We start from the raw sequence: 11,710 nt of genomic DNA on the forward strand, positions 1-11,710 counted from the left end.
TTTTAATGTGAAGGGCCTATAGGGTATTTAGGAGAAAACAAAATTCTTGAAAACGGAAGGCCGTACCTGGTCCCTGTTCTTCCTGACCTACTGTGGTTACTTTTTTCTCAATTACTGAGTAATTGCCTTTAAATTCCCCAGGCTGTTAAGACCTTGAAAATCTACCAGAGGAGTATGTGAGAGAGAATAAGATAGAGTTTTAGAAGGGCAGGGAAAAAAGAGAAGAGGAGACTCTTGAGTGGGTTATTTCCATTCTTTGATGTTGGAATTGATGTTCTGCCCCGCCTCTTTTGGGTATTTGATCTAGTAATGACTCTTAAGAAGAGCCTTAAAAGAGGTGTTTGGGTTCTAGTCCCAGCACCACCACTTACTAGCTTTGTGCCCTTGAGCAAATTAATTTTCTTTGAACTTCAGATGCCTCATCTATAAAATGGCAAGAATACTACCATTTACTTAATATGGTTGTTGAAGTATATAAAGTGCTTAGCGTGGCACATGGTAAGAGCTCAATAAATTAATGATGATCATTCTTGTTGTTACAGCGTCGTGGAAGCAAAGGAGGAGAGCATTTCTTGTAGGAGAGGGAAATCTGCTGTATATAATGCCAAATGCAGCAGAGAGGTCAAGGAGAATGAGACGTGAGAAAAGCCAAGGATTTTGAAACTTGATTAGAAACGCAGAATATTTACACTTATCTTGTGAGCGCCTTTTACTGAAAATAGGAATCGGTTTAAAAAGAAAATCTATCACATTTTGTGGTCTGGTTATGTATCTACTTTAACTTTAGAGCAAGCAGTGTTTATAGAGAGAATATGTAAGAAGGCAGCTGTGACAGCCACAAACAAACTTTTGCCATGCTGTCCACTAGAACTTTCTGTGATGTGGAAATGTTCTTTGTGACTATTGAACACTTGAAATGGGGCTAGTGTGACTGAGGAACTGAAATTTTAATTTTATTTAATCTTAATTAGTTCAAATTTAAATAACCACGTGAGGGTAGTGGCAACCATCAGTCTCATTGAGGAAGCAAGGCATATACTCTTGAAACCAGTTAAATACCAAAAGGATTGGGGTCAGCCAGTATAGACTTAATTATTCGGAAGAAGAATGATAACCTTTCTGGGATGGAGAATTTAAGGAGAGTCTTATAGAGCAGTTGAAACTTGGGCTTGACCTTGAAGGATATATAGTCTTTGGATAGTAGGAAAGAAGGCGGAAGGTCATTCCAGATGGGTTGGAAGGGGTAGGCAGAGATTTAGAGTTAGAAATGCCTCCTATATGAGAAGTTTGAGGACAATGGCCATTCTAGAATAGAGCTTTTATGTTAGGATTTAGGTGAGTTTGGGTCAGGTCATGGACAGCCTTGAATGCTATAACAAAGTATTTGGGCTTCGTGCACATAGGCCAGTGTTTTTGCAAAGCTTACTTAAAACACAGATTCCCGGGCCCCACCCTGACCGACTAAATCAAATTTTCAGGGTTGCAGCTTAGGAAGTCAGTATTTTAAGCAAGCTCCCCTGGTGTGTATGCTGCACATTCAAGTTTGAGATCTATTAGATAAGCAGAAGGGAGCCCTTGGAAGCTTTTCGTTAAAGGATTGACGTGACAATAGAGGTATCACAGGAAGCTTGGTAAGGTGGGAAAGTGTAGCATATAGAAACTAGGTAAGGAAATCAGGTGACTGTTAAAATAATTAAGATATGAATTTCACAAATGCAGATCTTTCTGGTTGCTGTCCTTGGAATTGTAAAATTGATTCCTAATATTTCCTATATTTGAATTTTCCACACAATTTGTTTGCTGTTTGAAATGACTAGGGCCCAGACACCAGAGCCTGACTTCCTGGGTTCAAATCCCAGCCCTACTACCTAAGCTATTTTAGCTTTGAGTACCTCCTTAACTTCTCTGTGCTTCAGTGTCCTTATTCATAAGCTGGAGATGATCCTAGTGCCTATCTCATAAGGACATTGTATTTTTTAAAAAAGCACAAGCAGGGGGAGCGGCAGGTAGAGGGAGAAGCAGGCTCCCCGCTGAGCAGAGAGCCTGATGCAGGACTCAATCCTAGGACTCTGGGATCATGACCTGAGTCAAAGGCAGACACTTAACTGACTGAGCCACCCAGGAGCCCTGGCATTGTGAGGAGTAAATAAGATCATAAATAGCTTACAACAGTACCTGGCACATAGTAAGCACTCAATGTTGGTGTTAATATTATTTCAACTAAAAAGCTCTTTTAGTTTATTCTAATTTGTATAATAGTTAAATCTAAGCAGATGCATTCCACGAAAAAGTGTTAAATTTGCCCACTTACAGTATTAAAACCGAGCCCTACACTTTTTGCTTATTGAGTCATATTTCAAAACTTAATTCTTCACTTAACTTAACATATGGTTATCCTTCATAAAATAAATCTAAATAGAGGATAAATTGTTCTTCTCACTGAATGTATTAACCTATGGTTAGTTCCTGGCTATCAGTTACACCTTTTTAATCTTTGTACTTTTTACATTGTTACTAGCTTTCAATGAACTCTGTCTATGATATTTATTTGAGAAAAAGAATGACCTCTACTTGTTCTTCTAGGGGACTGATAATTAAAATAAAATTCAGGGGGCACCTGAGTGGCTCAGTCAGTTAAGCATCTGCCTTTGACTCAGGTCATGATCCTGGAGTCCTGGGATTGAGCCCACATGGGGCTCCCTGCTCAGCGGAGAGTCTGCTTCTCCCTCTCCCTCTGCTGCCCCTGCTTGTATGCCCACTCTCTCTCTCTGTCAAAGAAATAAATAAAATCTAAAAACTAAATAAATAAAATTCCGTTTCTCGTCTGGGTATATGGCCTGCTATTAGTGACCCCATGATGGACCATGGCATACAGCAACAGCTTTTACAAGGAACAAGAAACTCCTATGTGCCTCACTTGGTAGTTTGTGAACTCCTGGCTACTTATGGACTTCTGGCTTCACTTTTCTTCCAGGCCTCACCTGAACAGAAGCTTCTCCTAGCCTCTCCAGTTTCCTTTGACAGTTAGCTTCCTGAAGCCACTCTCAAGATACACCTTCAAGTCTTGAGGGCAGAGAGGGAAGGAAACAGCTACAGACCCGTCATAACCACCTAAACACTTCTGAGACAGGCTGCACAAGAAAATTGTCTTAGACTCTTCCTTCTATTTTCAGAAACAAAGCCACTCCTAACTGTGTTCACGTAAATTCTGTTAGATGGTTGAAAAAGATGGTTCTGTGACATGGTGGGCAAAGGTTCTTTTTATGTTTTGAACAGATTAATGCATATTTTCCCTGCTATCTCCCTAGTTGTCCATTTCTCTTCCCTTAAGCCAGTCACTGTGGAATCAGAGGTTCTAGGAGGCCTGGCCATGCCTAACTACACTGATGTCACAGGATGTGAAGCTAGAAGGGATCTTAGAGATCCCAGAGAGGGCCAAGATCACACAGAGATTTTGAAGCAGATCCAGAATTAAAATGCACAGTTTTTTACCCCAGTCCATAATGTAACTCTTTTGACTACACACTGCTGTCTGTCAGAGAGATTTGGCATGGCCTGATTTCTGTCCTGACAGGCAGGACTGTGCATTATCTGGCCCACTGTGATCTCACTAGCTTGTCTCTACCTGATTTCTCTTTCCAGGGTCTGAAGTTGCCAACCTAGTTTACCCTACTTTTCCTGCTGCTGTGACTTCTTCCACTAATAATAACTCCATCTTATAAAAATTTTTAATTAGAGCTAAAGTTTTTTATGGCTTGGGTACCCTTTAGTAGTAAAGCCAAGTAGGAGAGGCAGGAGTGCCAGGGAAGTGATCTGGTAATGGCACAAGATTCATGATCTTAACTGTTGCTTTCTACTCTTAGCTCATCCATTGACTCATCACGTAGTCTAGGGGGAGTCTCTTTCTCCTCTTGGCCCTGCTGGAATATCCTCTTCCCTTGGCCATAAGGTTGAACACTTCAAGGTCCAACAAGTACATAATGTGCCCAGTAAGAAAGAATGTGAAAGTGTCTGCAGATATTTTAATTCTTACTGAATTGTACTAGGGAGCAAACTACAGGTGACATTTTGTTTACATGTAGTTACTATACGATCCAGCATTTTACTTATAGGTATGCATTCCATGTGAATTGAACACATATTTATACAAAAATGTGTATATGAATATTCATAGTTGTATTATTCATACTAGCCAAAAAGTGAAGATAACCCTAAGATGGATAATTTTATGTGTCAACTTGGCTAGGCTATGGTGCCCACTTGTTTGGTCAAATAGCAATCTAGATGTACTATGAAGGTATTTTTTTAGATGTGATTAACGTCTAAACCAGTAGACCTTGACTAAAACAAATTACCTTCCATAAGGTGCGTGGGCCTCATCCAATCACCTAAAGGCCTTAGGAGTCTGCCTTTAGACTGCAACATAGAAATTCTGCCTATTTCATTGAATGGCATACTGGACCAGGTGTATTTAACAGATATATTCAGAATATTCCATCTTAATACAGCAGAATACACACTTTTTTCAAGTGTATATAGAACGTTCTCCAGAGTAGATCACATGTTAGGCCACAAAACAAGCCTCAACAAATTCAAAAATACTGAAGTCATACCATGTGTCTTTTCTGACCACAATGCTATAAAATAAGAAATCAACCACAAGAAAAATCTGGAAAGACCAGAAATACATGGAGGTTAAAGAACATGCCACTAAACAATGAAGGGGTCAACCAAGAAATCAATGAAGAAATAAAAAATTACATGGAAACAAATGAAAATGAAAACACAATGGTCCAAAATCTTTGGAATGGAGCAAAAGCAGTTCTAAGAGGGAAGTTTATAGCAATACAGGCCTACCTCAAGAAGCAAGAAAAATATAAAAGTAAACAATCTAACCTTACACCTACAGGAACTAGAAAAAGACGAACAAACAAAACCCCAAACCAGTAGAAGGAAGGAAATAATAAAGATTAGGGTAGAAATAAATGATATAGAAACTAAAAAAGCAATAGAACAGAGCAATGAAACCAGGAGCTGGTTCTTTGAAAAGATCAACAAAATTGATAAACCTCTAGCCAGACTCATCAGAAGAGAGAGAGAGAGAGAGAGAGAGAGAAAGAGAGAGAACTCAAATAAACATAATCACCAATGATAGAGGAGAAAAAACAACCGAAACCACAGAAATACAAGTAATTGTAAGAGAATATTATGAGAAACTAGATGCCAACAAATTGGACAACCTAGAAGAAAGAGATACATTCCTAGAAACATATAATCTACCAAAACAGAAGCAGGAAGAAATAAAAAATTTGAACAGACCAATAACAAGCAATGAAATTGAATCAGTAATCAAAAAACTCCCAACAAATAAAAGTCTAGGAGGCGACAGCTTCACAGGTGAATTCTACCAAATGTTTAAAAAAGAGTTAATACCTATTCTTCTCAAACTATTCCAAAGAATAGAAGAGGAAGGAAAATTTCCAAATTCATTCTATGAGGCCAGAATTAAACTGATTCCAAACCAGATAAAGACACCACAGGAAAAAAGAACTACAGGCCAATATCTCTGATCAAGATAGAAGCAAAAATCCTCAACAAAATACTAGCGAACTAAATCCAACAATATATTAAAAGAACGATTCAACACAGTCAAGTGGAATTTATTCCTGGGATGCAAGGGTGACTCAATACTTACAAATAAATCAATGTGACACATCATATCAATACAAGAAAGGATAAAAACCATATGATCATTTCAATAGATGCAGAAAAAGCATTTGACATAGTACAACATCATTTCATGATTAAAAAAAAAAAAAAAAACCTCAACAAAGTAGGTTTAGAGGGGATATACCTCAACATAATAAGGGTTTTACAGGAAAAACCCATAGCCAACATCATCCTCAATGGGGAAAAACTGAGAGCTTTTCCCCTAAGGTCAGGGACAAGATAAGAATGTCCATTCTCACTACTTTAATTCAACATAGTGCTGGAAGTCCTAGCCACAGCAATCAGACAAGAAAAGAAATAAAAGGCGTCCAAACTGGTAAGGAAGAAGTCAAACTTTCACTATTTGCAGATGACATGATACTACATATAGAAAACCCAAAAGACTCCACCAAAAAACTGCTAGAACTGATAAACAAATTCAGTAAAGTGGCAGAATACAAAATCAATGTACAGAAATCTGTTGCATTCCTATACATCAATAATAAAGCAGCAGAAAGAGAAATTAAGAAAACAATCCCATTTACAGTTGTACCAAAATTAATAAGATACCTAGCCAAAGTGGGGGAAAGACCTGTACTCTGAAAACTATAAAACACTGATGAAAGAAATTGAAGATGACACAAAGAAATGGAAAGACATTCCATGATCATGGATTGGAAGAAGCAATATTGTTAAAACATCTATATTACCCAACACAATCTACACATTTAATGCAATCCTTATCATAATAACACCAGAATTATTCACAGAGCTAGAGCAAGCAATCCTAAAATTTGTATGGAACCACAAAAGACCCCAAATAGCCAAAGCAATCTTGAAAAAGAAAGACAAAGCTGGAGGCATCACAATTCTGGACTTCCAGTTACATTACAAAGCTGTGGTGACAAAAACAGTATGGTACTGGTACAAAAAAAGACCCATAGATCAATAGAACAGAATAGAAAACCCAGAAATAAACCCACACTTATATAGTCAATTAATCTACAACAAAGGAGGCAAGAATATTCAATGGGAAAAAGTCTCTTCAATAAATGGTATTAGGTAAACTGAACAGCTACATGCAAAAGAATGAAACTGGACCACTTTCTTACACCATACACAAAAATAAACTCAAAATGGATTAAAGACCTAAATGTGAGACCTGAAACCATAAAAATCCTAGAAGAGAGCACAGGCAGTAATTTCTCTGACATCAGCTATAGCAACATTTCTCTAGATATGTCTTCTGAGGCAAGGGAAATAAAAGCAAAAATAAACTATTGGGACTACATCAAAATAAAAAGCTTCTGCTCAGCGAAGGAAATCATCAACAAAACTAAAAGGCAATGTATTGAATAGGAGAAGATATTTGCAAATGACAGATCCAATAAAGGGTTAAAAGAACCCATGCAACTTAACACCCAAAAAGCAAATAATCCAATTAAAAAATGGGTCAAAGGCATGAACAGCCATTTCTCCAAAGAAGACATCTAGATGGCCAACAGACACATGAAAAGATGCTCAGCATCACTCACCATCAGGGAAATACAAATCAAAACTACAATGAGATATCACTTCAAAGTATACTTGTCAGAATGGCTAAAATAAAAAACGCAAGAAATAAAAAGTGTTTGCAAGGATGTGGAGAAATAGGAACCCTCGTGCACTGTTGGTGGGAATGCAAACTGGTACATCCACTGTGGAAAAAAGTATGGAGGTTCCTCAAAATGTTAAAAATAGAAGTACCCTATGATTCAGTAATCACACTACTGGGTATTTACCCCAAAAATACAAAGACACTAATTTTTTTTTTTTTAAGATTTTATTTATTTGCGAGAGAGAGGATGAGAGACAGAGAGCATGAGAGGGAGGAGGGTCAGAGGGAGAAGCAGACTCCCTGCTGAGCAGGGAGCCCGATGTGGGACTCGATCCCGGGACTCCAGGATCATGACCTGAGCCGAAGGCAGTCGCTTAACCAACTGAGCCACCCAGGTGCCCACAAAGACACTAATTTAATTCATAGGGACACATGCACCCCTATGTTTATTGCAGCATTATTTACAATAGCCAAATTATGGTAGCAGCTTACTTATCCATCAATAGATGAATGAATAAAGAAGATGTGGTATATATGTACAATGGAATAGGATTTAGCCATAAAAAGGAATGAAATCTTGCCATTTGCAACAACATGGATGGAGCAGGAGAGTATAATGTTAAGCGAAGTAAGTTAAGAGAAAGACAAATACATGATTTCACTCATATGTGGCATTTAAAAAACAAAACAAATAAGCAAAGGAAAAAAAAGAGACAAACCAAGAAACAGATTCTTAAAACTATAAGAACAAACTGATGGTTACCAGAGGGGAGGTGGGGGGGGATGGGTGAAGTAGGTGATGGGGATTAAGGAGTATACTTTTGATGATGATGAGCACTGAGTAATGTATAGAATTGTTGAATCACTATATTGTACACCTGAAACTAATATAATGCTGTATGTTAACAATACTGGAATTAAAATTAGAAACTTAATTAACAAAAAGTTCTGCCTGTTTGCAGCCTTTGCACTCAAGACTGCAACATCAACTCTTTCCTGAATTTGCCTGCCCTGCAAACCAGTCCTCATAATTGTGTGAGCCAATTCCTTAAACTATCTCCCTTCCCTATCCTTCCCTCCCTGTTCTGTTTCTCTGGAGAACCCTATTACAAACCCTGATGTCCATAAACTGATGAATGGATAAACAAAATGTGATATATCTACAAAATGGAATATTATTCACCATAAAAAGAAATGAAATGCTAATACATGCTACAATGTGGATGAATTTTGATAACATTATGCTAAGTGAAAGAAGCCAGACACACAAAAGGCCATATATTATATGGTTCCATTTATATGAAATGTTCAGAATAGACAAATCCAGAGAGATGGAAAGTAGGTTAGTGGTTGACTAGGGCTCAGGCGTGGGGGGGGGGGGCGGGGGGAGAGGAATGGGTAGTGAGGGCTTAATGGGTATGTGGTTTCTTTTGGGGGTGATGAAGATGTTCTAGAATTAGGTAATGGTAATGGCTGCACAACTTTGTACTAAAAACACTGAATTGTACCCTTTAAATGGGTGAATTGTATGGTATATGAATTATATCTCAATATCGCCATTATTTTAAAAATAACAAGACTTAAAATAAAAAATAAATAATATCCGTCACAATTCTGTCTCCTGTCCCTCCCCTCTGCTAGCAATATATGTACAGCTTGCCATCCGCCTGGCAACACCCATCATCCCCAGATTCCATGCTGCATTTTGCAATAGCCCTTCTTTCCCTTCAGTGCTAATTTAGATGATCATTTAAACCAGATTTTTAAAAACAAAACTACTAGGGATAAGGGTTGCAGGGAACTCACTTGTGTTTTGACTCCAGGCCCTATGGATGATACTGACGAGGGAGTGGCTCAGAACAGGATAGGAAAAAATTCTTCATCCTCAGGTTGCTTTACAGTGAAAAGAGAAGGCCCAGAGGCTGCATAACTGATTTTGCATTAGATATCTTTTAAAGATTCTAACAGTTCAAATTGAGCGTTCTATAGAAGGAAGGCATTCTTCCATCCTAGCTAATGATTCTCTGGGCCTTGCCTTTCACCTCCCACCAGCTAGTGTTCTATGACGACTATCAGCCACTTGCTGCACATCTCGCTCCTTCCTCTCCTCTTCCTTTATGCATACCAGCTGCCTCTTACAAGTCAGCTCTGACTGCAGTGGCTTTGAAAGCTTAAACCTATTCTGGAGCCTTATATGGTTCAGAGGTGTTCTGAATGCTAATAAAGATGCCAAGAGCTTTTATTTTTTTTTTTTCAAAGGTTTATTTATTTCAGAGAGAGAGGGAGAGAGCATGAGCAGGGGGAGGGGCAGAGGGAGAGGGAGAAGCAGGCTCCCCACTGAGCAGGGAGCCTGATTCAGGGCTTGATCCCAGGACCCTGGGATCCTGACCTGAGCCAAAGGCAGATGCTTAACCGACCGAACCACCCAGGTGCCTCAAGATGCAAGAGCCTTTAGACTCATTCTCTGTTCCTGCTGAGTTTGGAGGTGTTGCAGGGGAGAGTCAAATCTTGGGTCTCCCTTTCCTGTAGAACTTTGGTTCTGCAAGAAGAAGAAATTGACCCTGAACACTATTTAGTATTCAGGGGGGCAGCCTAGGGATATCACCTCAGTTGACCAGTCTTTGGGAGATGAGTGGTCTTTTTTTTTTTTTAAGATTTTATTTATTTTTTTAGAGAGAAAGAGTGAGCAAGTGGGGGGGCGGGCAGACGGAGAGGGAGAGAGAACATCTCAAGCAGATGCTGTGCTGAGCCCAGAGCCTGACTCAGGGCTTGATTTCAAGACCCTGATATCATGACCTGAGCTGAAATCAAGAGTCAGATGCTACCCAGGCACCCCGGGAGATGAGTGGTCTTAATGGGGAAGGGGTTCCCAGGGCCTCAGTAGTCTCATGCCTGTCAACATTTCCAGTGTCTCTACTCCTCAGAGGAGTAAAGGACTGAAATCTAGAGATTGCCTGAAAGAGGAAAGAGAGTTGGACAGAAACAGGGCAAATTCTCAGTTTCTCCCAGGAGGGCAAAAGGAACAGGGAAATAAGAGACCAGAGGATTTAGTGACCTAAAGCGCCAGAGAGTCCTAGGGCTGAAAATAGAGAAGCTGGTGGGTGAGGGGGATCAGATGGCTGGAAACTTACAGGTCTGTATCAGCCATGGGGGAGTCCAAAAAAAAAAGTATAACAGTTGGGGCTCTGCCTTTAAGCAGCTTATGGCAATGTAGTTGTGGAATAAAAAATAATATGCTTGCAATAATTTGTAATTTGGTGCTAAACCATGGTGTTGACAAAAAAGCGCTGTAGGAACTTGGAGAAGGGACATATCATGTGGGCTGGTGTCCTCTGTGAGCTGAATGGCTAACTGAGGAAGTGGGTCTTTATGCCCCAGGACTTTATGCCCCAGTTACAGTGGCTATAGCTTTTCTAGAGATGAGTGTGCCTGAGTCTTGCATAGTTTCCTGGAGGAAGTGTGGGGGAGGAAGCCTCATCATCATCGCCATTCTTAAATCATTACTGTCATCAACAAGAACCACGATAAACATTCATTGAGCATCCCTCCCTGAGTCTACACTTCTGTTGGGTAGGCAGGCCAAACACAGAAAGAGTTGAAGGACTGGTGCAAGAGTGAGTGCACCAGTAGTGTAGAGACTGAGGGAAGAGTGAGGGCTGGGGAGGTGAAAGAAGGCTTCTTGGAGGAGGGAGTACTTGAGCTGACCCCTGAAGGAAGGTTGGGGTTTGGACTAATGGAGGAAAGAGTGCAGGACACTGTAAATGACCTCAACAAGACACAGAGGTGGAAGTGAGGAAGCAAGTATAATTAAATGAGAAAGTTTGCTGGACTGGAGCAAAGGGTTTGTGATAAGGTAACGTGGATGATGAAATTAGAGAGGGAAGTAGTGTGGTGATTACAGAGAGCCTTCAGTGGCATCCAGAGGGAGGGGGTGTTTAGGAACAAAGTAGGAAGGTCTTGTAGATTTGTGTATTTGGGGCGTGCTGAGGGCACAGGGAAGGAGGAAAGGCTAAAAGAATTGGGATTCTCCATTCTTTCTAGCTTCAGTCTCCCGTGCTAGGGTGACCAACTTATCCCATCCCAGCAAACTGAGATGAGTTTGTCACCCTACTCGAGATCCATCTTGAGAACAGGTTCCTAAGAAGCCCCCAGAAGTTCTTCACCCTATACTGTTGGTGGAGAACCCTGTGCCAGTTGGAAAGCCCCAGCCAATTAACACTATGTGTGAAGTGTTCTCAGATAGTGTTGACCTGCCTTGTGAAAAGGAAAGGAGGAAGGATCAGCCTGCTAACCCAGCTAACTCAGCTCTGAGCAGGAGCACAGGTGCAGACCAAGATAGTGTGCCTGCTTCAAAGGCAACAACCTTTAGAAGTTGATTTGTCCCTGAATCAGCCCTGGGGAAAG

The sequence above is a fragment of the Halichoerus grypus genome, chromosome X (genome assembly GCF_964656455.1).
Source record: "Halichoerus grypus chromosome X, mHalGry1.hap1.1, whole genome shotgun sequence".
NCBI lineage: Eukaryota > Metazoa > Chordata > Mammalia > Carnivora > Phocidae > Halichoerus > Halichoerus grypus.